Source organism: Gopherus evgoodei, chromosome 3 (genome assembly GCF_007399415.2).
Source record: "Gopherus evgoodei ecotype Sinaloan lineage chromosome 3, rGopEvg1_v1.p, whole genome shotgun sequence".
In the NCBI taxonomy this organism is placed as follows: Eukaryota; Metazoa; Chordata; order Testudines; family Testudinidae; genus Gopherus; species Gopherus evgoodei.
In genome coordinates this window covers 95,725,521-95,753,397 of record NC_044324.1, presented here as the reverse complement: position 1 = coordinate 95,753,397, position 27,877 = coordinate 95,725,521, and the positions used below count along the sequence as shown (strand labels likewise).

Genomic DNA, 27,877 nt, shown 5'->3' with positions numbered 1-27,877 from the left:
CCCTACAGTGAGGGGCTCTTGGGGCCCCAAGTCCAGGGCTACCTTGGCAGTGGCTGGGGCAAACTGGCTGCAAAGTGCTGGAGCCTGGCAACTTCTGCTACCTGGAAGACGCAGGTGCCTGAGTTCCTAGGGAGCAGCTCCTACCTGGGCAGTGATCCTGCTGTGCGTGGAGCCTGGATTGGCAGCCCAGCCAGGCCCTTCAGGGGAAGCAGCCCTGAGCAACGCGTGAAGCCCAGGCCCCTTTGCAGCTAGCAGGGGGCGAGTGGAGTGGCGCAGGGGCTGCTCTCCAAACAGCCCCTCTCCCAACATCTGCACCCTACAGGTAGCAGGCTGTCCCCTTCTTTCCTGCAGCATGCTTGGAGTTTGCCCTCCCCTCGCCTGCTCTGCTCACAGTGCCGGTGCAAACCTGCGGTTGCTCCCTTTCCCCAGCCTGGCCCCCTCCTCAGCTGGAGCTGCCTCCCCAGGTTGCAAGAGGCCTGCTGTAGCCGCCACTGAGGCTCTCCATCAGCAGCTCAGCAGTGGGGAGACTGATCACAGTTACTTTGGTAACTGGACTTTTAGTGTCTGGTCAGCACTGCTGACTGGACACTGCCAGGTCCCCTTTTCTAACAGATTTTCCAGTTGAAAACTGAACACCTGACAACCCCGTGAGTCTAAAACATTAGTTTGTTGATATCTTTGTAAATTCTTTTCCTGATAACCATCATGTTTCCTTGTGCTACTTTTAAGTTTTGGAGTCTAAGAGCAACAGTCAAAAGAATGCAATAGTTTATGCCATGTTGTTCTAAATTAATTCTGTTCATCAGTTGCTTTCTGCTCTTCTTTCTTACTCTTTTTCTTTTGGCTTTTGCATGTTGTAACCTCTGTATGGCTGGAAGTTCTTACATTACCAAAGAAGTGATTTAGCTCTGACTGCATTGGGAAATCCCAAGAAATAATATAGGTTCCGCCAGATGATATGGCATGTCTCCAACACTTCAGACTCCAGTGTGGTTTGAATACTGTATCTAAGCTTAGTAAGATATCTTGCTGTGTAAATTTTCTGGTAAAAAGTCCTTTATGACAAAATCTCACCCTTCTTGGAACAAAATGCATATTCTGCCTTAATCTTGACATTACAAGTTAGCTCATTTAAAGGTGGTAAGCCAAATTCTAATGCTGAGTTTCATTTATTATTTATTATTATTACATCATTTTTATGACACCATAAGTGTGCACTGTGCTTTATTTACAAATGACAGATACAGTCATGTCCCCCCAAAGCATACAATCTCAGGAACAAATACTGAGATCCTTAACTTGAGGCCATACAGTGCCCTGGAGATCCATTAGTAGAGATGATCCTCTATGCAGATATCACCCTTTCTGTGCAGAAAGAAGGCAGCAGCCCAGAACCACTGAGTGTATGAAAGGGAACAGGTGGGAAATGCTGAGGGATCCCATCATTCCCCCATGAACTGCACAAGGAATCAGCAGAAAAAGTTCATTCTGCCTCAGGCTGAACTTATTTGTCCAGAAGTCCCCTGCAGCTACTCTGCATCCCTGGAATAATCTTCAAAATTGAAATGAAAACTTTTACTTTTTTACAATTTGCATGTGGATTCACTGCTTGTGGAAGGCTTCACATTCACAGTCCTGGAGACTGAAGTCCCTTGTTTCTCAGCAGAACAGATATAGCACACTGCTATTGCCTTGTGACAGAGGGTTTTTATACATTCGATGTGCCCCCTGCACTGAATACCAGTCCAACTGATCCCCACCTCGACCAGTCTCTTCAAGGTGGTCTCATACTAGTGCAGATTTTGGCTGCTTCTCCTAAAAAATCACACTCCCTGCTGTACTCAAACCAGAGGTTAATGAGATACCTGGTGAGCTACTTTGGTCAGCTAGCAGCACACTGGGTAGGCAGCTTGTAATGTTGTTTTGCACAGATGGGCTGAGCTGGGCAGGAAATAGAGAAGGTGGCATAGAATCAAGGGGTAAATGCTGATGTACTGCAAGTAGTTAGAAGGGCTGGAACACACAGGCTCCAGGAATTGTGGGAAGCCACTAGAGGACTATCTAAACACAAGCTTAGCAACACACATTTTAGCTGCATCCTCACTGGAACGTGAGTGGGTAGGAACACACCTTAAAGCAAAACCTGATTTCACCTACACCCTCAGTCACACATGCGAGCACTTATTCAAAAGGCATATAAGCACATATCTGAGGTTTTGTGTGTGGATGGATGGTACCAGTGTCTGGGCTAAAACACATATAAAACATGTGGTAAGCCTGCAGTGCAGAACCCTTAGGGCGATCACTTCTAGCAATGAGAGAATAGTTTGGGCTCCATCCCCGATCAGTCCTTGGTCTCTGCTGAGTGGCTAACTATGTTGGCAGATTTTATGGTGTGGATACTTGTCCACTGGAAACTGGACTGAGGCCACCAAACAGCCACCAGAAGATAATAAGTTTTAGTCACTACCAATCTGGGCTGGATAGCAACAAGATCTATTCCATTGAATTCCCACAAGAAAATAAATCTTTTTGTTGTATGCGGTTATTTGACAGTGTAGAGGCCACCTGTTTCCACTTATGTGTTTGTCAGTTACCTGATGTTTCAGAACAGCAAGGGGAATTCCCTCTGTCTTGAAGGTATTTTAGTATAAAAATGGGAAGAAAAATAGTCTTGTGGTTAAAACACAAGAATGGGAAACAAGAGGCCCCACAACAGACTTCCTCTGTGACCCTGTGAAAATCAGTTACCCTTTCTGTGCCACACTTTCTCCATCAGTAAAAACGGGTTTTGATTATTGAATTCATTAATATTTATGAAATGCTTCAGTTATTGTTAATTCCTCCCCTCCCCTTTAACTTCCAAGAAACTCAGTGGTAGATTCCCCCCACCCTCAATATTTGGAAACTAAAAGTCACTCCTATGATTTGGGCTTAATCAAGTTGTGCCTCTTTATAAGATTATTTAAATATATAAGAGTAATAACAATCAAATTAAGCCTGACAATTTAAGCTTGGCTCTTGCTATGATATCTTCAGGGAGACATGTTTGTTTTCTGTCCAATGCAGTGAGTGAAGTCTGAATATGAGCACAAATATTTAGCCTTATCTCAGAGTGACAGGCAGTGGGAGGTAACTGAAGCATATTTCTTTATTGACCAAGCTTGTGAAGACCTTGTGCTCAGCTTGATGGCATTTATCTGTTTCAGTATATGTAACACAATAACTTTTGAACACCACATCTGATCAATTCCTAAATTTCATAGAATGTTCCAGACACAGGGAGCACCTGCCACCTGACACAGCCAGAGCTTCATGCACCTCTTCACTTGTCTCTATATAACACTATTGGATGATGGCACCTATTCATGGCTTCCAGCATAACAATACCCCTTCTCATCTTGACCTACGCTCGCAATAGAGATTGACATTTTGATAACTCATTCAAGGTATCTTCCTGACAGAAAGAAAAATAATGGCTGGGGGTGACGAACACAGAGCCCCTGACATGGGGCTGGGGAATGGAGGACTTGGGAGCAAACATGCAGCCCCTGACATGGGAGGAGACTGTGGGGAACACAAAGCCTCTGACACACAGGGGAAGGTGGGAGTTAGGGGCACACAGAACCCTGGCAGAAGGGGAAATTGGGGAGCCCTGGCATGTGGCAGAGAGGAGGATGGGGGCACACAGAGCTTTGACTGTGGGGAGATGAGGGACACACAGCCTGAAGCGTGAGAGGGGTGAGGTGGGATACGTTTCAAGGAGTCCCTGAAATATGGGTGGATGGGAGCGTTGCACACAAAGAGCTTGGGGTAGGGAGATGGAGGAATGCATGTAACCCCTGTTGTGTGCAATAAGCTCTGCCTACAGAAGCTATAAAGAGTGTGACCCCCTAGTTCACATTTAAAAAAAAAAAAGTATACACCTGTACATGTTCTGATTGTCTCCCTCTACCCTGCCATTCATATGTTGTTTGCTTTTTAGATTACTATTGGCTCAGGAGAGCAACTGTACTTTCCTGTGTGTTTAGAACATGCCTAGCAGATTGTGCATCAGAATACAAATAATAATAAGTAACTCACTGCTAAGAAACCATTTTTGCATTAGAGCTAATTCATACCCAAAAGGGTGTTTTTCCTACATACTTTTTTTAACCCCCGCTCCCCTAATCATTAAGTTTGGCCAGATCCTGAAAGCCCTACCAACCATTTACTCCTATTAGTTCTACTAAGACTGCTTGCATTTGCAGAATTAAGGCCTATGTTTTATTAACTTAAAAATTAACAGTAAAAATAGGGATCCAGTTGGAAGCATTGACTTATTTATCCCAATATTAATGTCAGTGTTATCTCCTATCATTTCTGTAATAGCAAAACCCTCATCAGTTAGTAGTGTATCATACATTGTACTTACCTGCATGGTACTAGTGGCATTTTGAATATGTTTTGAATAATAGAAGATGAGTTGCCTTAATGCCACTTTGTTCTTTGACATAATAAATGATCTGATGAAGACAGACTTTTGGCTGCTGTCCATGACTACCATATGGTAGACAGAGATAAGGGAAGATCTTGTGATTAGGTTCTAAAAAGGAAAAAAAGTAATAAATGTAGTTGTCAGCTGGCTCTTGTTTGTCATGTTTCATAATCCTCATGTACAAGTTTAGGAAATGATTGAAACTGCTGAAATGATGTCTATGAGCATGGTCTATGCACTCTGCAATTCTGAGAAAGTGGAATTTGCTGCAGAATTGTGCTCCAAAATCTAAGGCTTTGTCTATACTAAAAATTGCACTGGCTTAACTAACAGTGTTTTTAAATTGGTTAAACTAAAGTGATCTAAGCCAGGTTTAAATAATTTTAAGTGTGCCCACAAAGGGGTTTGTGCTCTTTAACTAAATCAATTTAGAAAAACATCCTTAGATGTTTAACACAGACAAGGCCCAAGCTTTCATTTAAAAAAAATAATTTCTAGCCCTTTTCATGGCAAAGAAAACCATGAACTCATCATAAATTGATGTACTGATGTCTCTCTAAACCAGCAGACAGCCTGGAACAATAGCATTGAAAGCTATGAACTGTTCCACTCATTTTAATAGGGTATTACTTTGAAAATTAAGCCATTGTGTGTACACACAAGAGAAAGTTACTCACCTTGCAGTAACTGAGGTTCTTCGAGAGGTGTGTCCCTGTGGGTGCTCCATTCTAGGTGACGGTGCTTCCAGGCGTCGTTGATCGGAGATTTTCGGTAGCAGTGCCTGGTTGAGACGCATGCACTCAGTTGGTATCTCCCGTCTCGTTGGAATCTTCCTGAGTGCGTGCGCCCCACATCCTCCTAAGTTCCTTCTCTACCGTGAAGAATCATACTAGTACTCCAAAGTAGAGAGGAGGAGGGCGGGGAGTGGAGCACCCACAGGGACACACATCTCGAAGAACCTCAGTTACTGCAAGGTGAGTAACTTTCTCTTTTTCTTTGAGTGCTGTCCCTGTGGGTGCTCCACTCTAGGTGAATGTGTAGCAGTACCCACTATGGTTGGTGGGACTTTGGAGATGCGGCAGTGAGTACTGTAGATAGTACTGTATGGTCTACTATGGTGTCTGCCGTGGTGTCTTGAGTGAGAGCGTAGCATTTTGCAAACTTGTGTTCAGATGACCCCATAGCAGCTTTGCAGATGTCAGGAATGGAAACATTGTGTAGGAAGGCAACGGATGTCGACATGGCTCGAGTGGAATGAGTTCTAATGCCTTTGGGTGGTTAAGATTTTGCATATGGTAACAGGATTTGATGCACTCAGAGATCCACTTGGATAGACGTTGTTTAGAGATAGCCGTACCTTTCGATCTTTCGGTAATGGAAAAAAAGAGTCGTGGGGACTTACGAAATGGTTTAGTCCTGTCTAAATAAAAGGCGATTGCTCGCCTGATGTCGAGAGTATGCAGGATTGCCTCTTGCAGAGTCTTGTGTGGTTTGGGATAGAAAGTAGGTAAGTATATAGGTCATTTGAGGTGGAAGGTCGATACCACCTTAGGAAGAAATTTAGGATGTGGTCTCAAAGTGACTTTGTATTTGGAGAAGATTGTGTAGGGAGGATGGGCCATCAGGGTGCTCATTTCAACAACTCTCCCTGCTGATCTTATGGCAACTAAGAAAGCCACCTTCATGGACATATGGAGATGAGAGGAGGTAGCCAAGGCCTCAAATGGAGGTCTCCTGAGAGCATGAAGAACGAGGTTAAGATTCCATGCAGCCGCTGTTGGGTAAATTTCAGGGTAGAGATTTTGCAGGCCCGTGAGAAAGTGTTTTATGGTGGGGTGGGTAAAGAATGAATAACTGTCTAATAGGTCATGGAAGGTGGTAAGTGCTGCCAGGTGCACTTTGATGGAGCTGAGCGAAAGTCCATCCTGTTTTAGTTTCAGGAGGTAGTCTAGAATGTTAGGGAGAGTCATGTTATTGGGTGCTAAGTGATTATGTGAGCACCAGAGGGCGAATCGCTTCCACTTCGGCAGGTAGGTTTTACGAGTGGAGTCTTTCCTACTGTGCAGGAGGACATATTGGACTTGCTCGGAACAGGCTAGTTCATATGTTTGGAACCATGAAGGAACCAGGCTGTGAGGTGGAGCTTTTGGAGCTGGGGGTGAAGAACCCGTCTGTTGTCCTGGGAAACGTGGTCTGGCCTGTTGGGGAGAGCCCGTGGGTGACGGGAGGACATGCAGAGTAGGTAGGGATACCACATCTGTCTTGGCCAAGTTGGGGCAATAAAGATGACCTGGGCCTCGTCGTCCGCAATCTTCCAAAGAACCCTGTGTAAAAGAGAGATTGGTGGAAGGTGTACAGGAAGGAGTTGTTCTATGGGATGAGGAATGCATCTCCTAGGGATGCAGTCCCGAGTCCTACTCTGGAGCAAAACGGAACATTTTTGATTCTGGGTCGTGGCAAAGAGATCTATTGACGAGGTGCCCCAGAGGGCAAAGAGCTGTTGGAGTACTGCGGGGTGCAGTTCCCATTCGAGTTGTGTCAAGAAGTGCCTGCTGAGTGCGTCGGCAGTAGTGTTGTGGCAGCCTGGTAGGCAGGAAGCGATGATCTGTATTCGATGTTGTATGCACCAATTCCATAGTTGAATGGCTTCCATGCAAAGGGGATGTGATCGGGCTCCCCCTTGTCTGTTGATGTAGTACATGCATGCTATGTTGTCTTTTAAGGCCCGAAGAGATTTGTTCTTTATGAGGGGAAGAAAATGAAGGCATGCTCGCCTCACTGCTCTGAGCTCTAAGAGATTTATGTGTAGGTGCGTCTCTGATGCGGACCACCGGCCTTGTGCCCTGTGCCGCCCTAGGTGCACCCCCCAACCGATTAGGGAAGCGTCCATGGTGAGCATTAGCGTTGGGGAACATTGCTGGAAGGAAACCCCTGTGCAGAGGTTTTCTGGACTTGTTTACCAATGTTGGGAAGCTATAACATTGGGAGGAGGAGTTAGCAGCATCCCTAACGTGTGTCTGTTGGGTTTGAAATTGGAATTGAGCCAGCCCTGGAGACATCTCATGTGTAGCCTGATGTGGAGAACCACGAAGGTGGTGGCTGTCATGTGACCAAGGAGCTGTAGGTAGAGTCTTGCCTGTGTCCTGGGACGAATAGAGAGCGTGCGTTTGAGCTGCGTGATAGCGAGGAATCTGTGATATGGGAGTGAGACCCTGCTCTGGATTGACTCAAGATGAGCTCCGATGAACTCAATCTGTTGTTTAGGTGTCAGGGTGGATTTTTGGATGTTTATTTGGAGGCCTAGGCTGTGAAAGAGGGAGATGGCGAAACGGGTAGCTTGAAGTGTCTCGCCATAGGAGTTGCCCTTGATGAGGCAATCGTCCAGATAGGGAACAGTGTGACCTCGTGTTTGTGGAGGTAAGCCACGACCACGGCTAGAGTCTTGGAAAAAAATTCTCGGTGCTGTGGCGGGTCCGAAAGGAAGAACTCTGTATTGAAAATAGTCATGCACGATTGTGAATCATAGGAAGCGTCTGTGAGCTGGATGAATTGATATACGAAAGTAAGCATGCTGTAGGTCGAGGGCTGTGAACCAGTCCCCTTGATCCAGTGCAGGTATTATTGTGCCCACTGTGACCATCTTGAATCTCTGTATCCTCAGGAATTTGTTCAGTTGGCGTAGTATAGGCCTCCATTCTCCAGTCTTTTTCTGAGTTAGAAAGTAATGGGAGTAAAAACCTGTCTCTTGATTTTGCGTCGGCACAGGTTCCACTGCCCCTAGTTGTAGAAGATGCGCCACTTCTGTGCGAAGTAAGTGGTCGTGAGAAAGGTCCCTGAAGAGGGACAGGGAAGGGTAGGAGGGTAGGAGAAAGTTTGTCCTTATCAAAAGGGAGATCCTCCACTTTGATCTGCAGTTCTTTGGGGATGCCAGATGCAGAGAGCCATGAGGATCTGCGCATAACCACAGCAGTTGCAGTTGTTCGGGCTGCTGTGTCTGCCATGTCTAGAGATGCCTGTAAGGCCATTCTGGAAATCAGTTGGCCCTCAGTCAGGATTCATTTGAAGTCTGCTCTCCTATCCTCTGGAATGTAGGAGGCAAATTCAAAAGTTTATTGTAATTATCAAAGTCGTAACCAGCGAGGGGAGCAGAATAGTTTGCAATTCTGAATTGTAGTGTGGAGGACGTATAAACCTTGCAGGTCAAGGCGTCTAAGGTCCTTGTCTTGCGGGGTGGGTTGATATTGTGACTGTTTCGTCCTCTGTGCAACTGCATCCATGACAAGAGAGTTCAGTGGTGGATGAAAAAAATAGGAAGTCAGCGTCCTTTGCAGGGACATAGTATTTACGTTCGGCCTTTTTGCAAGTTGGTACTAAAAATGCTGGCGTTTGCCAGAGAGTGTCAGCCGGCTCTAGGAGTGCTTCGTTTATAGGGAGCGTGATTTTTGAGGGTGCAGACGGTCGAAGGATTCTGAGGAGTCTGTGTTGCGTCTCCTGAACATCTTGAAAGGGGATATCTTGACTGAGTGCCACCCTCCTGAAAAGTTCTTGAAATTGTTTACAGTCATCCATGGCCTATGGAGGCGGAGGAAGGAGGGCTCCGTCCAGGGCTAATGGAGAGTTAAGGAATGGTGAGTAACTTGCATATTCACGAGGGGGCTCAGGCACCTTAGAAGTGGACAGAGCATGAGACTGAGGCACAGAACGAGGATGATTGGTAGGAGAATGTTGCCAAGGGTACCACTGAGGCCAAGGCATAGAGTAGGAGAACCCAGGTGTCGCCCATGGGGGGGCAAAGTAGGGAAACTGAGGCTGGTGGCCTTGAGCCGTGACCTGAGGTGGCAGAGGTGCCTGTGGAGGAGAAGCAGGAGGGGAGAACGCCGCTGGCTGCTGTAAATCAAGTTCACTGTCAGCGAAAACCAGTTCAGGTGGAGAGAGCGGCGGTTCAAAAAATGAGCCCTGTGTATCTAGGAGTGGAGAGTGAGGCTCAGGTGGCACTGAAAGGTCACATTGAGTGAGAAACTGTTGCTCCTGCTCCCTGGACTGAGCTGAGCCTGCTCTCTGCTCCAGCTCATTAGCAGGAGAAAGTGAAAGTGACAGTAGTGCTGCACACTGCTTGGAGGTGCCCTGCAGGGGGTCTGCTACTGGTGCCCGGGTGGAAGATAGGCTCTGTGCCAACGTTCTTCTCCCTGCAGGGGAGGATTGCGTTGGCGGCATCATGGCCATTTTTGGTGCCAAGGAGCAGCGCACTGCCAGCACCGCAGCCATTTTTGGTGATGAGGAGGAGTGTGCTGCCGGCACCGCGGCCGTTTACAGTGTTGAGGACAGCATGCTGCCGGCACCGCGGCCGTTTGCGGTGCTGAGGAGCAGCGCGCTGCCGGCACTGTGGCCATTTGTAGTGCCCAGGAGCACGCTGCCGGCACCGCGGCCGTTTGCAGTGCCGAGAAGCGCACTGCCAGCACCGTGGCTGTTTTTGGTGCCGAGGAGGAGCGTGCTGCCGGCACCGTGGCCATTTGCGGTGCTGAGGAGAGACGCGCTGCCGGCACCATGGCCATTTTTTGTACAGAGAAGAGGCATGCTGCCGGCACCTTGGCCGTTTGCGGTGACCGGGAGGCACACGCTGCCAGCACCGTGGCCGTTTGTGGTGCCGAGGAGTGCGCTGCCGGCACTGCGGCCGTTTTTGGTGCCGACGAGCAGCGTGCTGCCAGCACTGTGGCCATTCGCAGTGCCAAGGGGACCGGAGCCACAAGGACCTTCCTGACACGGGAGGTCGGGTCCCTGCCTCTGCGCTCTGTCAGAGCTGTGGCTGAGGCATTAGAAAAAGCTGAGGCACCTGCCTTTGGTGCTGTCAGCACAGAGGGTAGGGATCTCACGGGAGACCCCCTACCCTTGTTAAAGTCTCTCCTGTGAGACTGTTCTGCTTCTTGCCCCCGCTCCAGGGAGGGTGAAGCAACACTGCCCACTGGTTCCGATCTGGCTGGGGAGCGTGTGGGACCAGGTTTAACCTTTCCAATCTCCGAAAGTGGCTGTAAGGATTTTTCCATCATCAGCATTTTGAGCCGCAGATCCCTGTTGCGACAAGCTCTTGACTTGAGGCTCGCGCAATGGAGGCACTTCACAGGGACGTGGGTGTCCCCGAGGCACTTCACACAGTATGAGTGCCCATCTGTATGTGGCATGGATTCCTGAAAGGAAATACACCCTTTTGAATCCTGAAGCTCCTAGCATTATGAATTAGAGATGGCCGAGGAGAGTGTCTCAACGGGAGACAAGCCTGAGGGATTTTTTTTTTTAACTAAGTAACTAACTATGTAACTACACTAAAGGAAGGGAAACAACTGGGATGTAACTAATAATTAGTTCTATGTTCTTTGTTACTGTTTCCTATAGAGACCAGGGAAGAAAAGGCACCACTGCCCTGAGTTCCGTCTTCGGCTGAGGATGGTTGAGAAGGAACTGAGGAGGGTGCGGGGCGCATGCACTCAGGAAGATTCCAACGAGACGGGAGATACCAACTGAGTGCATGTGTCCCAACCAGGCACTGCTACTGAAAATCTCCGATCAATGGCACCGGGATGCACCGTCACCTAGAGTGGAGCACCCACAGGGTCAGCATTCGAAGAACAACTTACTTTTCACCAAAGTCCATTTTAAAATTTATTTATGTCTGGTCTACACACAATTTTTATACTGATTTAACTATTTTGGTTTCAAACCAAGACAGTGATACAAAAAATGTGTTTACACAAGCCCTTATTTAAACTGGTACAAACTCCTAAGTAGACACGTTTATCTCAATTTAGTTGAAGCCAATAACTTAAATGATTTTAGTTAAACCAGTGCAAGTTGTGTGTGCAAAGCATAATGATATTTATTTCACTGTCAACAATATTAACTATTTAATGACTGGAGCAATGATGACCAATACGTTTACTCACAAATTTAAACTGTCTTTCCACACTTTCCCAGATGTCAAAAGGTCCAACTTCAGGAGTGCAGTTTCAGATTTTTTGGGAGGAGGGACTTTAACTGTGATTCCAGGGGCATGGAGACGTGAAAACTCTATAGAGTTCTTTTGCAAACAATAACTTAGAAATTAGCTGACAGGAGCACTGTACCTAATTCCTATATAAAGAAAGAAAAAATATATACAAACATAAATGAAAGCCATATTTTATGTTTATATTAAATTTAGAACAATCAGGAGATTTAATACAGCAAAATATTCCTAATCCCAAACCTGGAGATTTTAGTTCTGGGGCTTTAACACAGATATCAGAAACATAGGTTTGATACTTTGTACACTATCTTTAGTAGAGATAAATAAAAATAAATAAAATCTGCTTAAAATTTGCTTAGTTTCTCAGACACACTCTGTGTTACAGTCTCTATTTTAGTCAATTGTTTTTCACTCCACTAAACATATAGTTATTTAATTTTAAAATACGTGATTAAGCTTTTTTCTCTTTTATTACGAAGGGGAATTTATTTTTCTAATTATTTTGGCATTTATGTTTGTTGATCACAATCATTTATGTAACTCACTAACATTTGACTCCATCATTACTATTAGTATCAGACTTGGAACCACATTTATTTCCACACAAATTTTAAGGTATTTTACACATATAACTAAAATACAATTTAAAAATAAGCGATTTTCAGTTACAGTGTCTTAAAAAAAAATGAGCTAAACACATAACTTTAAACTGGCACTGCCAGGATGAGTACAAGCTAAATTTACATTCTAGAAGGATACTATTATTTGATTGTAGCACTTTTAAATAATGAATGACAAAGCACAATATGGTAATAAAAGTAATTATGATAATAACCCAAGCCGGGACAAGTTAGGTATTTTAGAACTCAAAGAATTACATTTAAGCATAAAAGAGAAAAAGTAATGAAATTCACAGATGTCAAAAAACTAAATATAACTACTGTAACTAAAATAACAGTACTGTAAACCTTAATGAATTTTGAAAGAATAAAATTACAGAGAATAGATGTGCATTGCACATTTTGACCGGAAGTACCAAGAAGTAACAACAATACAAGAGAGTGTGTGTGTGTGTGTGTGTGTGTGTGTGTGTGTGTGTGTGTGTGTGTGTGTGTGTGTGTGAGAGAGAGAGAGAGAGAGAGAGAGTATGTGTTGGGGGGAGTGTGTTAAAGAATGTGTGTTGGGGGAATATATGTGGAAGACTCTGTGTTCTTGAGTGTGTCAGCATGCTGTCTCTTTAAGCCAAATACTCAGGCGCCTGAATGCTTCTCCCATCCCATGTTAGTAGAGACTGAGCACATGGGGAGAGATAGAGGGACACCCCAACATCAGCTCCCATCCAGATATGCACAGCAGATCAGGAGGCAGGCTCCTGGTCCTGGGCAGTGAAGCCACTAGCGGCTCCGTGGCAGAGGGCTGGAGCAGTGCAGCTGCAGGGGCAGCAAAACAGGGCAACGGGGAGGTGGGGGAAAGGGCAGCATCTTTCCTCCTGCTGCAAAGTTCACCCAAATGTGCTATGAAACTCAGAAAGGGGGGCAGGTGCTCCTCCTGCCCTCCCCAAATGGCACTCTTGTCTAGCAGTCCCCTACTCCATTACCAAAATTTCAGCTTCCCCTTGACAAATTCTGTACTCATGTCAAAATACATACATGTTATGTATTATTTTCATAAAATTAAATTCAACATCAAATTAAAATAGTGATAGGGACACATTTCTGATTGAATTCATTTTCACATACTTACATTTTTACATGTAATTTTTAATGAATTATCTGAAGCTAATGCAGCATCTCCAGTCTGGAATGCCGCAGAATTTAGATCAAGCTTACTCTGCACCGGAGTCCACAGGGACTTGATTATAACCCAAACATTTAATGGTTATGTTTCCCAAACAGAACCAGCACACTGTAACCATTCCGTAAGTATCAGGGAATACATGGCAAGGTAATTAGAGAATCTCTGAATCATGCTGCTGACACAGGGAAGGACAGCTAGGAGATCAGTGGGCAAGCAATGCATTCTGCAGTGCTCCTCAAGGCTGTTCCCAAAAGGAGCAGTGTCACCAATTCCTTTGTGCCTGCTGTCAACAGCAGCATTTGTGGAGAGGGTTAAAGTTAAAGACCTGGCCCAAACATCCCAGTTGGCTGACCATGCCCTTTTGGATACCTGGAGTATTGACAGGCATGCTAGCATAATGCTCAAAGGAGTGATAGGTATGTATTCTGCCCAGTTCTTGTGAAGGTACCAGCAAGTCTCTTTCTGCCCTTTTCCCCATGTCCTCCACATAAGCAAACCTACATAAAACGAGCCATAATTTTCCCTAAAATCTTAAAAAGTATTTTCCTATCTGTGAAATAATAGATCAAACAAACTGCTGTAGTAATCAGTTACAATTCTGCTAACAGGCAGCAAAGTGTAAGATATTAGGTAGGGTATGATGGCCTTCTAGGAACAAGACAAAGGTGATTTTGAGTCTCCATATTAGGATGTCCTCACATGAACCAACCATCCCCCACTTAAATCTACAAGGTTTACAACTCATGCTGCAGCTGGACCAGCCTCAGTTTCTATTTTTAGTACAGAACTTGCTCCTTATTTAGTCCTGAATGCACAGCCAGAAATGTGTTCTCAAATGGTTCAGTAAAAATACTGTATTGCCTATTCTTTTCATATTTTTTTCAGACAAAAAGTTGGGAATCATGTAACTTCTATCTATAAACAACCTTATTTCGAGAGACCACAACAAGACATAGTCCAAAAACTAAGGGCCAAACTAATCTCTGGAGTAATACTATTGATTTCCCCAAAGTATTACCTGTAGTGAAATTGGCTCTGCTTCAATTAACTAGCCAGGTTTTATCTTTTGAAAAACAAACATAATTAGGAGGCATTCCTTGAAACTCTAATATACTGCTGGATGAACCTCTCCAGAAAACATTTTGTCCCCTCAAACTAATAGTTTATAAATCCAGTTCATAAAGGCATCTTCTAGCCAAGAAAGAAATAAACAGTGCAAAATGGAAAATTTTGTGGGTTTGACTCTCTTAGCAAGAATGACCACACAGAAGTATTTTTCTATCACTCAATTAAAAACATAAGAACAAAGTGTTTTGTTTCTGAAAAAAAAGTTTTTGCATTAGAGCTCAGACAGTTAGTTTAAGCTGCTGCAGTTATACGAGCAGAAGCTGCTAAAACACTTTTTACTTTTAGGGCCTTTTCCTGCAGTCTTTACATGGCCAATGATATATTTAATTTATCTACGACGGCATGTATTCCTCATACTTAATACATACATAAATCTTGAGTTCAGTCCTACTTTTAAGAATATCATGGTTATCATTAGTCTGTAAACAAACTCATGATACAACATAGAGCCGTTACTCACATTGTTAATTATAATAAATATAGAATACTATATTCTCTGCAGATAAAAATGTATGTTGCCACTAATACATCTTTTTATTTCCCACATTTGAGTGAGCTACTGTGCATTCAAATTATGCATATTTCCAAATATAGATTTTTCTTACCACCACAAAAAGGGCCAAATCCTCAGCTGCACTAGAACTCTATTCAGGCCACTTTAAATTCTAGCAACTTGTAACAATCCCCTCGGGGCTATTATGCTAGGCAAGGATCACTGAAATAGAATCCCCAACATCCCCCAACACTCACCCTATGGTGGGGGAGTCCGATTATAGATGGGGATTTCCCTTAGCTGCTCTTATAAGGCAATTTTCTGTAGGCCTGGCTGGGCATAAGTAACTTGACATAAGTAAGACCTCATTTCTTGGTCTGCATTGTATGAAAGGTTAAGTTGTTAATAGTGGCTTAACAAGCAGTATGCTGGAGTCAGGATGTCTGTTGCTAGCTAAGATAAGCAGGAACACCCTGGAGCTAGCGTCAACGGACAAGATAAACCTGAAACGTAAAAATCACGTTATACATGGACAGAGCATGCCATCCAGGGATTGGTTCCTAAAAAATAACCAAGCCAATCATGAAGCATCTGATTCAAAGTATGGTTAAGAATGCATGTGTTATTAGTGTTAGTAAAAATGGATATAAGGTAAAGTTTTGCTGTGTAACTTTGGCTGTGTGGTACGCTCTATACTCACTCTCTACACTTGAATCTAATCAACACAGTGTAGCTTTGCTGTATGCCAGATAAAAGAATCCGAGTGCTAAGACAAGAATCGAACAGAGTTCTTGAGGAACCAAGTGGAAGAGATCTTGTGGGAACGCTAACACTTTCTAGGCCAGAGGTGGGCAAACTACGGCCTACGGGCCACATCCAGCCGGTGGGACCCTCCTGCCTGGACCCTGAGCTTCTGGCTCGGGGGGCTCGCCCCCTTCGCTCCTCCCCTGCAGCCTCAGCTCACTGTGTGGCCGGCGCAATAATCTGGACAGCACAACTGCAGAATCGCGGCCTGACTTGGTGCTCTGGGCGGTGCGGCTAGAGTGCCACCAGACACTGGTGCTCCAGGCAGCGTGGTAAGGGCAAGGAGTGGGGGGTTGGATAGAGGGCAGGGGAGTTTGAGAGGGTTGTCAGGGGGCGAGGGTGTGGATAGGGGTCGAGGCGGTCAGAGGGCAGGGGTCCCGGGGGGGGGAGCAGTCAGGAAGGAGGAGTGGGTTGGATGGGGCAGGGGTCCTGGGGGGGCAGTCGGGAATGAGAGGAGGGGTTGGATAGGGCGGAAGGGGGCAGTCAGGGGCAGAGGGTCCGGGAGTGGTCAGGGGACAGGGAGCAGGAGTGGTGGATGGGGCAGGTGCCCCGGGAGGCCATCAGGGGACAGGGAACAGCGGAGTTGGATGGGGTAGGAGTCTTGGGGGGGGCCGTCAGGGGGCGAGAAGCAGGGGGGGTTGGATAGGGGTTGGGGGCCGGGCCACACCTAGCTGTTTGGGGAGGCACAGCCTCCCCTACCAGCCCTCCGTACAATTTTGGAAACCGATGTGGCCCTCAGACCAAAAAGTTTGCCCGCCCCTGTTCTAGGCCCTTTGTGATACTTTGGTAACACAAAGGTGCCAGAGCAGGGGCTAGGATCTGGACCAAAATATTTGTGATATACCCTCAATGTCTTTATTTTTCTATTTTAATACATTAAATAAAATTAGCTACTTACAAATCTGACTTGAAAAACTAATAAAATTTTGTTTTAGATTCAGTAGTTCAATTAACTTTTCCAATTTCTGACTGTGGGTTACAAACAGGGCCAGTGAAAAACAACAGGCATATGCAAACTGTGGATTCAGCAGTCTGAATGTGCATGCTTTGTATTCCCAAAACTCATTCAAGTCAGCTAGAGTTTTGGGTGTGCAAGAAATACAATATTTGGCTCTGCATCTGGATTTAGGAAAATAAAATTTGAGAATGTAGTGAGGTGGAGTAGCCTCCTGCTGATCCCGGGGGCAGGGAAGGACCACTCGCCACACCCTGGTGGTTGGAGCCAGGCCAGATCTGGTCCTTGCACCAGAAACAAGAGGTGGGACAGGAAGTATAAGAGGCAGAGCCTGGACCAGCTCAGTTGGGAGAGAACTAGAGAAGGAGTCAGATGCCTCCGCTTTGCTGCTTGCCCTTGAGCAGGGACTGAGATGAACCAATCCTTGCTCCTGGAAGAGAACCAAGAGGAGTTGCCAGGACTGCTAACTGATGAATACCCCAAGGAGCCGCTAGGACTGCCAGCTGCCAAGTGCCTTGAGGAGATGGAGGACTCATGGACTACGGAGCCCTATCCCTGGACTGTGGTAGGAAGTAGCCCAGGGAAACCAGTTTTTAGTCCAGTTCTGCTGTCAGAGTATGAGTCAGCTTGTTTCAGCAGAATCCCCGCTGACCCGGTGATGGGATCCTCCTCCACTGTTAGGGCCCTGGGCTGGAACCAGTGGAGTAGTGTGGACCCAAGGCCCCTTACCCCCTGCAGCCAATCCCACCCCTTGGGTGGCAGCCTCTCCACCACAGGTCAAACAGCCTGTGTTTGTCTGCCATCTGCTGGGCATTAGACTGCTGTTGCTCTGCCCCGCCCAGAGGTGCTGGAACTAGGGATGCTGCTGCACCACCTGGCTTGAAGTAGTAATAACAACCCAAATACACGGATTCCACCTTTATCACCCCCACTATAAAAATTGTTTCAGCACCACTGCAGAGCCCTGACTCTATTGATTACTGTCTGCCCCAACCAGAGGGCTGGGATTGTCATAAACAGATGGTTAAGGGTTAAGAAGCTCAGTGAACCTGACTGACACCTGACCAGAGGACCAATAGGGGGACAAGATACTTTCAAATCTTGGTGGAGGGAAGTCTTTGTGTGTGCTGTTTTTTTTGTTCGTTGTTCCCTCTTGGGGCTAAGAGGGACCAGACGTACATCCAGGTTTTCTCCAATCTTTCTGAATCAGTCTCTCATGTTTCAAAATAGTAAGTACTAGCTAGGAAAGGCGGATCAGTCTTACGTTTGTTTTCTTAACTTGTAAATGTGTATTTTGCTGGAAGGATTTTTACCTCTGTTTGCTGTAACTTTAAATCTCAGGCTAAGGGGGGCGGGGGGAGTCCCTCTAGGCTATATGAATCTGAATACCCTGTAAAGCATTTACCATCCTGATTTTACAGAGATAATTTTTACTTTTTCTTTCTTTAATTAAAAGCTTTCTTTTTAAGAACCTGATTGATTTTTCCTTGTTTTGGAATCCAAGGGATTGAGTCTAAACTCACAAGGGATTGGTGGGGGGGTGGGGGGGAAAGGAAGGGAATGGTTAATTCCTCTTTGTTTTAAGATCCAAGGAGTTTGGATCTCTATAGCTACCCAAGGCAACCCAGGGAGGGGAAAGTCGGGGTGGGGGGAAAGAAGGGAGGATGGTTTATTTCTCCTTGTTTTAAGACCCAAGGGGTTTGGGTCCTGGGTTCCCCAGGAAAGGTTTTGGGGGAACAGAAAGTGTGCCAAACACTATATTTTTGGCTGGTGGCAGCATTATCAGATCTAAGCTAGAAATTAAGCTTAGAAGGGTCCATGCAGGTCCCCACTTTTTGGACGCTAAAGTTCAAAGTGGGGAAAAAGCCTTGACAGGGCTAAAGACTGCCTATTGCTCTGTCCCATCCAGAGGATCATAGTCCTGGCTGTGTTGATTGCTGCCTGCCCTAGCCAGAAGGTGGCTGAGCTAAAGACTGCTCCTTGCTCCGCTCTGCCCAGAGGGCCAGAGCACCAGATTGTACTTGCTGCCTGCCCTAGCCAATTGGCTTTGGGCTGAAGACTTCCCCTTGCTCTGGTCCACCATGGGGCCCAGAGCACCTGGCTGTACCTGCTGTCTTCTCTAGCCATGAGGCTAGGCTAAGGACTGATTGTTGACAGGCTCTGCCCAATGGGCCAGGGCTATGGACGGGTGATGTGCTAATTCTTCTGCTGATAGATTTTGACTGCTATGATGTAGTATGTGGAGTCACCTCCCTCCAAGTCTGAGGAGGTGGGATGACCACCAACCCACTAAAGAAACAAATAAAGAAGGTAGATGCCACAAAATGTACTCAGGAAGATCACTAGCTCAAAAACAAAAGGATATAAACTGAAGCTAAAAAAAGACTCATCACCGAAGGCCTGATGGTCTTCAGGGGTGTCCAGGGTGCTCAGTGCGTTGCACAATTGGGCCATGGTGATTAGTTAAAATCAGGGTATACTATATAAAGAATCTTTAGCAGGCTACCAAAGGCAGAAGTGAAACTGCAACTATTAATATATTCAAAAAGTTGTTTTTAAATACTTAATACAACATTGCAAGGTATCAGTGCTTGACAAGTGAATAGAGTTAAGGTAAACGAGCCTGATGATCCTGGAATGTAGAAAGACGAAATGTTAGGAATGGCAGGTCTATCACAAATCCATTCAATAACAGTACAGCATATTAAAAGTGCCAAGAATGAGAATCAATATTTAAAAAATGCCAGTTGCAAGGTAACATGGGAGAGGATTGTATTCTCTAGTTCAGGGGTCGGCAACCTTTCAGAAGTGGTGTGCCGAGTCTTCATTTATTCACTCTAATTGAAGGTTTCGCGTGCCGGTAATACATTTTAATGTTTCTTAGGTCTCTCTATAAGCCTATAATATATAACTAAACTATTGTTGTATGTAAAGTAAATAAAGTTTTCAAAATGTTTAAGAAGCTTCATTTAAAATTAAATTAAAATGCAGAGCCCCCTGGACTGGTGGCTAGGACCCGGGCAGTGTGAGTGCCACTGAAAATCAGCTTGTGTGCCACCTCCGGCACCTGTGCCATAGGTTGCCTACCCCTGCTCTAGGTCATTAGTTCTCAAACTTATTTGATTCAGCCCCCATTCTTGTGTCTGTAGTTGTTTATGCCCCCCCGCCCGCCACAAGTACATATACTGCCACTCACCTGTGAAGGCAGTGTTGTACCAGCAGCAACACAGAAGTAAGGGTGGCAATGTGAAAAGTGATATTCGTCAATATCACTATTCACAGCAGATAGTACACCATTGTCACCCTTATTTTTGGGCTGCTGTTGCCACCCCGGGGCTGACAGCCCAAGCCCCGCCACTTCCAGAGGAGGGATTGTGTGAGGGGAAGGAGAGCCTGAGCCCAGGGGGCAGGGCTCCATCTTTCCTCTTTATCCCCACCTCCCGGGTGTGCACGGCCCTTCTGCACGAGCCTCAGCCACCCGGGGATGAGAGCTAGAGCGCTTTAAATTGAAAAAAAGAAAAAAGGGCACACCATGCAGAGCCACCTAGCTACACCTCCACCCAGAAGGGATAGCTCAGTGGTTTGAGCATTGGCCTGCTAAACCCAGGGTTGTGAATTTAATCCTTAAGAGAGGCAACTTAGGGATCTGGGGCAAAAAAATCAGAACGTGGTCCTAATAGTGAAGGCAGGGAGTTGGACTCAATGACTTTTTGGGGTCCCTCTAGTTCTATGAGATAGGTATATTTCCATATTTAAAAAAAAAAAAAAAAAAGGTTTTGGAGGCCAAACCTCTGTCCCTTCTATAGGGAGGCAATATCCTGATCCTTACAAGGGTAAAATTTAGAAGAAATTCCACATATAGCAAGGTTCCCCCCTCAGGCCTCTTCCATGGGCTTTCTTAAGGAAGGGCATATTTCAATCCACATTTATTAAAATACTGTAGGTCATGATGCAAGTATAATATTTATTTATTAGAATGTATTTAAAGCATTCTAATACAATTCTAAAAATAAAAATGATTATTCTACCACTTTGTCAAAATAATTGTATAACTTTAACAATCTAATTTTGTATATCATTTTGTCTTTGTTATCCCAAACTACGAAGCAGTGCCCCAAAAACTATTAACATTTTATGTCTGACATAATGACCAGTTCTGTGTTTTGAGCTAGCAAATATGCATAATATTAAAATCATTGAACTGCCGTTTTAAATCAAAATGCTGTGGGTCATTAGTACTATTAAGTAGAACTGTGTGGATAACTGATTTTTTGGCAGGTCCAAAAAATTGGGGAATTTTTTCTTTTTGTGGGGTGAACTTGGAATTGAACATTTGGGGAAATTTTTGACAAATAGGAAAGTCAGGAAAGAAACTGTTTTGATCAACCTGCAATTAAACATTTTGTTTTGATTTCAGGCACTTTTAACTGTTTCTTTTAATAAAAAGCTAATTAAATTTGGAAATGCCTGGTTAGTCACAAAACTGAGAAGATAGTGGTGATAATGCCCCCTTATCCTCAGTAGCCAAGGCGCTCACCTAAGATGGGGGAAACCCAAGTTCCAAGCCTTGTTCTGGAGTAGAGACTTGAACCCAGGTATTCTACAGCCCAAGTGCTCTAATCACTAGACCAGGGATTGGCAACCCTTGATGCGTCCCATCAGGGAAATCCGCTGGCGGCCAGCACATCCCTCAACCCATGCCGCTTCCTGCAGGTCCCATTGGCCTGGGATAGTGAATCCCAGTGGGAGCTGCGATTGGCTGAATCTGCAGACACTGCAGGTAAACAAACTGTCCCGGATTTCCACCAGTGGATTTCCCTAATGGGCTGTGTGCCAAAGGATGCCAATTCCTGCACTAGACTATTATGTACCTGTGATAAGGTGTGGGGAAAGCACTGTCAGTCTCTCCTATTGAAGCTGATCCACTTTGTATAAATAATTAAATATTCATTGAGCCAGTAAGTGTGACTGTAATAACCCAATTGTTAGGGCATTCACCATGGAGAGCAAAGGGAACATGGGTTCCAGTCCTTGCTCCAGTGAGTACATAATTATTTATACAGAGTGGAATAGCTTCAATAGGAGGGATCTGAAAGTGGACGCCCTGCAATACCCAGTACACTGATGATTAAGGGCACTCTAGAGTAAGGACTTGACCTTGGTTTTCTACAAGCCAGCTGAGTGGACTAACTACTAGGACATATACTATCACCACTATCTTCTTCTCTGTTCTGTGAACCTGACCTAACATTTCTGATTTTTCCCCACAGAACCAATCTGCTGACATCAATACACATTAGTAAAACATTTGAGTTAACTTGAATCTGCATTTTTCAGGGGAGAGGGGAAAAGATTTTAGGCCAAGAATTTCACACAGCTTTACTTTGAAGTCTGCTTTGATTAACAGTCTTTTTTTTTTTTAAATGTGAGCATAAGTGTATTCCTGCAGAATCGGTTAAGTCTGGCAACGCTAATGAACAGCAAGCAAAAATAATGGTTTTTATTTACCCACTCTAACATCTAAGAGGTGAGGACAGCTTGATGCAAATAATGAAAAACCACAAAACATTTTCCACTGCCGTTAACCACTTGAATATACCTATGCACATACAGCACACATCCTCTGAAGCCTTGTGACTCTTTGTACTTAAATTCTGTGTCCTACTATTCTGCTGTGCTGACATTTTAAAATATGCTGTATGACATGCCTTTCTAAGGGCTTCGTGCTGGACAGGCATGGGAATTGACTGCAAGCTATTAAATATAAATGTATTCAATTTCAGATTCAGTAAATCACCCATACGGAACAAAGGGTAACATTAGAGGTACATGAATTGTAGTAATATTACAAAAAAGGACAATAATCTAAAATATGACTACACAGGATTTGATCCTGCGAAGAATTATACTCATCAGTTCAATTACGCAAATGAGTAGTCCCACTGAAGCTACAAGTTGCTCACGTCTCAGTGCTCACATGATCAGAAACCTTATCTGATATACTATAAAATGTACTGACCCGATTTTCCACAGGTTTGCAGTTTGTGTTGTCATTTACACCTATGCAAAGTGAGTATAAAACACTTCTGCTCTCATTAGCCAACATTTTTACTTGCATTTTGCACATGGGGAAATGATTAAACAAGGTTCAACTCAGTGGAGGATTTAGACCTTTACTTGACCAGCTGAACACAAGTGGATACACAAGATCTTCTGAACTCTTCTCAACTCCAATTCTAAGGAGAGCTTGGTGCAGTTTAGATGTTGGGATAAAGAAGCCCACCATGGGCAGCAGGTAAAACTTCCCCTTGAGAAGACTAGCTCCCTGTCCCGCCTCTTCCACCCGAGGCCCTGCCTCTTCTGCCTGCAGACCCATCCCAGCTCCAGGCCCCACCCCCACCACTCATAGTTTCCTCCTCTTCCCCCACAAGGCCTCCACCACTCACCATGTTCCTCCTCTCTTCCATCCCCATCTCTTGCAAGGACCCCACTGCCCACAGGGATGCGGCAAGTGGCAGGGTCTTGTGGGGGATGGGAGGGTGGAGGAGAGGAGATACATGGGGAGCAGCAGGGACCTCTGGAGGGAGGGGTGGAGAGAAGGGACTCAGATGGACAGCAGCAGGTGTTGGGGTCCTTTGAGAAGGGGAAGAGCAGGAGGGGAAGAGGCAGAATGCAGGTGGACCACCACAACCCAAGCATCCAGTGGCAGGTTGGCAGTGGCTGCGCTGGCCCATTATACCTGCCGCTTATGAAGCCCATCTTTGTTTTCCCTTGATCCTAAGCTGATCTGGTGCTTGGTCGGTTTCATGCTGAAATTTAGAGCAGTCTTCAGCTTGCTATAACTTGCACTGGCTGCCCAAAGGGCTGTTCTCAGAGATAAAATTTGTCAGAACATAGGGGACACTGCAACCCTCTTTCCCCTCTGGCAATGCTTCTGGTGCCACCTGAGGGGGTGAGGGGCAGACATATTGTAGGAGATGCTACAGTGACTGTGTCATTCAAGCATCCCACTATGCAGGAGAGATCCTCCAAAAGAGATCAGGTAGGCAGTCTTTGTTCCAGGAGAAGCTGCCCTCACCCAACCAAGGATCTGGTTCATGAAGTCCTTGATTAAGGATGCCTAAAGCACAGTTGTTATGTTTAAGTGCCTGAGCCTGCACCCCTTATTCACTGAAATCACATTGGCTTCAATAGGACTACTTACATAGCTAAAGACTATTTGTCTAAGTAAGGTAGTAGGATTGGGCCCCACACCTGGCCATCCTTTTTTCTTTTTAAGGCAATTGCCAAACGTTTCCATGCTACAATTCCACTCGACTTGTTCTTTTATACAGCTCTTATGGCAACCAATGTACCCTCTCAATTTTCTTTGCACTGAGCAGGCTACAAACTCCACTGAGCATTACATTTTTATCCTTATCCTTTATTATTTTGTTTAGAGTCTTCTTACACTGAGTTAACTTGTCACTGTATTGCTACAACTGTATATGTGCACTGAGAAGAAAATATCTTAGCAAGGTCATGCCACATATGAATGAAAACTCAAGTGAGCATTTAAATTAACTTTGTGCTGAATGCCCCTCTTGAGCTGACCATTGGGAGCATTTGCCAACAGGGTGACCAGATGTCCCGATTTTGGGGGCTTTTTCTTATAAAGGCACCTATTACCCCCCCCACCCGGTCCCGATTTTTCACACTTGCTGTCTGGTCATCCTATTTGCCAATCATTCTAATCTTGGCATTTTTCTTTTAAAGCAGAGCATGTCCTATTTTTCAAATTAATCTATAATTAATTAATTTAGAAAATAAAAAGTTAAGACTCCCTTGCTGGATTACTGGCAAGCAACAGTCAGTGGTTTATTTCTGAAGGTTTCATGATCTGGAGTATATTTTTCTGGCATTTCTATGTACACTCTGACACATCTCCAGCAGTAAAACCAAATCTAACAGTTTAAATTGTAGAGAGGGGAGGCGTCAGAAACCAAATCATGTTTCTTGCTGCATTTTATCAAACCCGACTTGTAATTAATAGCTTAATTTTTTTCTATTTCATACTGCTGCTTTCATAAATGTTTGTAATACATTTTCTCCCTCATTCACCAGGCTCTGGTTTATTTCAATTCTAATTTTCCAAAATTTTAATGTCAGAAAACCAAACTTCATTGAGTGCAATGAGTTTCCAGTCCTGATGGAAATCCAAAGCCACATTTTCAAAAGACCTCAGTGCTCAGTCATTCCCATTTAAGCACCTAGGTTAAGTGGCCAGATTTTCAAAGAGCTCAGAATCCAGCAGCTCTCAGTGGGAGTCTGGCCACTCATTTGGAAGCTTATCTTTTTTGAAAATCTGGCCCATTGTGGTCCAAATTCTGCCCTCATTTACACTTACATGACCCCTGAATTTTTTTTTCCATTTTACTGTTCCTGAGCCTGATTCTGAAAACTCTTACCAAGGGCGGCTCCAGGCATCAGCATGCCAAGTGCGTGCTTGGGGCGGCAAGCCACTGGGGGCGCTCTGCCTGTCGCTGCGAGGGCGACAGGCAGGCGGCCTTTGGCGGCCTGCCTGCGGAAGCTCCACTGGTCCCGTGGGACCAGTGGACCCTGCGCAGGCAAGCCGCCGAAGGCAGCATGTCTGCCGTGCTTGGGGCGGCAAATTCCTAGAGCTGCCCCTGACTCTTACTCTCCCAAGTATTCCCACTGACTTAAATGAGACTTGGTGAGTTAGGAGTACTTGTGTCAGGATCAGGCTGTCTGTATGCCTCTGATTTAACTCCAGCCCTGACTTCAGATCCCTACACTGATGCTCTATATCAGAGTGAAATGTCTGGCAGGATGTACAGTTGTAAGAGGAAGCAGGGGAGCCACTGACTGACCAGCTCCTGACACTTGGGCTCCCTGCCCCCAAGCCAGGACTGAACTTGCCCCAGCTCGGCCTAGGAGGAGGAAGGTATGACCAGGACCCCATCTGAGGGGGCCAAATGCTTCCACTGCAGGGAGCTGCTGTGTGACACAGCTACCATGCTAGGGCTGAACCTGTGCCCACAGGGTGAATCGGGCAGCTGGGCAAGTCAGGGATAGAAGGTATTGGGGTGGGTGCGCTGCAAGGTGAGCTACAGAGATATGGCTGGGGGTGGTGCAGCTGGCTCCAGGCTGGGAAGCAGGGTCCTAATGGTTTGTGACTGGCTTGCCACAGGTAGTTGCTTCCCAGTCCCAGCTCAATCACCCCAGTTCCAATCCTATTCGATCCCTGGCCTGATCCAGAGTGCCTCTGCAGCTGTTCCAGCCTGTAGTGGGTTGTTTACCCGCTCCTGCCCTGAGGGGTTTAAAAAGTGGCCTAGCAGGGCTTGAAAGCTGCCGCTCTAAAAGCTGGGCTGATTGGGGAAGCGGCTGCAGCTAGGCCACACCCTAATCAGGTCACAGCTGGCCTGCATGAAAAGGCCAGGGAAGCCAGGAGCAAAGTCTTCCTCTGTTTGTAGAGGGAGATGGGCCTGGCTGGAGGGAGTGAGACACAGGGTACCTGGGTGAGGCAGGACTGAGGAGCTTCTGCCTGGAAAGCCCCAGGCTGTGGCCTAGAATAAGGCCAAGAGGTACTGGGCGTTGCAGGGGGCAGCCCAAGGGTAGGCAAAAGCAGCAGGTCCAAACCCCTTTGCTGATGATGAGTGGCTTATACTGCAGTCTGCCCCAGGGAAAGGGGGCTAGATAGAGACTGGGCAGTAGCCAATACTGAGGCAAAGAGAGCATAGTGGGTTGGGGGTTCCCCAGGGAGGGGAGACCCAGATTGCTGGGGTACTGCCAGGGGGCAGCACCCCAGTTAAAAGGGCATTGGGCTCCAGGGAGGGACACGGGGCCAAGAGGACAGGCAGATCACCAGCCTGCAGAGGGTGCTCCTGGCTGGAAGTGAGCTAATTCCCAGGAGTCACGAGCAGGAGGTGCCGCAGGGGTGAGTCCGCTCATCTACACAGCCCTTTAGGTCTCACTCTCATCTCCATCTCCAGCAGCATGGAGTCACCAGCCCAACCCTTGCAGCAGCTGTCCCAGAGACAGAGGAAGTTGTGAGAGGCATGGTCTGTGACATGCGCAGTATATGGGAGATTGTTGCATGGCCACATGTGTGTGCAGTTTACAGGGAATGTTGGTGGCACCACAGTTTTCCAGTTTCTGTCATATCAAGGATGTGAAGGAGAATTACTGCTTCAGACCTTACTCATTGAAAATATAAAACATCACATTATTATTATTTATATTACTATAGTGCCTATGAGCCTTAGTCCTAGACCAGAACCCCATTCTGTGTTTGAGTGTGCCAGTATCCAAATCTTCTCACAATTATCTTGGTTTTTTTCCTGTTGGAGAGTTCTGTTATCTGTTTTTCCTGTTTGTCTGATATAAGAAGTGCCTGTGAACTAGTGGCATCTTGGTATCATTTTCCAGAAAAAAAAAAACCAAAAAAAAATGATCAACCACTATTATAGGCAGACTGTTAGCAATGCCTATCATTAAGGTTGCCTAACATTTCCCATTATAAGACTCTGTGTTCAGTTGCTTAGAAGCTTACCAAACTTTAACCATTTGGGTTGAAATTTTCCATGTGGAGTGTCTGCCTTAGGCTTTTTTTTTTTAATTCAAATAAAACAGTTTAGCTACATCCAAGGAAGAAGGAAGGGAAAACTACATGTAGCGCCCCTCTCCACCTGGTTACCTCCTTTAATGCCAATCCGCTTACAGGTTTTGATGGACAGGTCTGGGTTTTTTTGGATCCCACCATCCACTCAGCAGGGTGTATCTTCTTTCTTTTTTCTATGAAATTATTTGGCGGTGCCTCCACCCCCCCTCGCTCCTTCATGGCAGGGTCACCAGGGCAGCTTGGGCAGAAAATTCTAACTACAGAGTAATCCCTACTTACTTGCCAGATAGTTGGAGACTTCCAAGAAATAACACAAACACAAAAAAATATATTCAACACAATAATTATATCAAACAGGAGACAAATACAACATAACAGGGTGAAACACTATTTTTAGGGTCACCGGTGTCCACACTGAAAATACCTTTTCTGGGAATGAATCAGGCTACGTCTACACTACAGGATAAATTCGAATTAGCTTAAACCGATTTTATAAAACAGATATTATAAAGTCGATTGTGCGCGTCCACACTAGGCACATTAATTCGGTGGTGTGCGTCCATGGTCCAAGGCTAGCGTCGATTTCTGGAGCGGTGCACTGTGGG

The 27,877-nt window shown here is 45.5% G+C and overlaps 1 long non-coding RNA gene across 2 annotated transcripts; it reads right to left on the bottom strand.

Annotated features, from left to right (window-relative positions):
- Window positions 1-1,163: 1,163 nt before the first annotated feature.
- LOC115648472 lies at window positions 1,164-27,602 on the bottom strand. 2 transcript variants are annotated; one of them, XR_003999564.1, is made up of 4 exons: window positions 26,896-27,602; window positions 11,413-11,599; window positions 4,415-4,585; window positions 1,164-1,941 (listed from the first exon to the last, which is right to left on the bottom strand). It is a non-coding gene; the product is annotated as an uncharacterized LOC115648472 (long non-coding RNA). The 2 variants fall into 2 exon arrangements; XR_003999566.1 differs by lacking the exon at window positions 26,896-27,602 and adding an exon at window positions 15,150-16,019.
- Window positions 27,603-27,877: the final 275 nt, after the last annotated feature.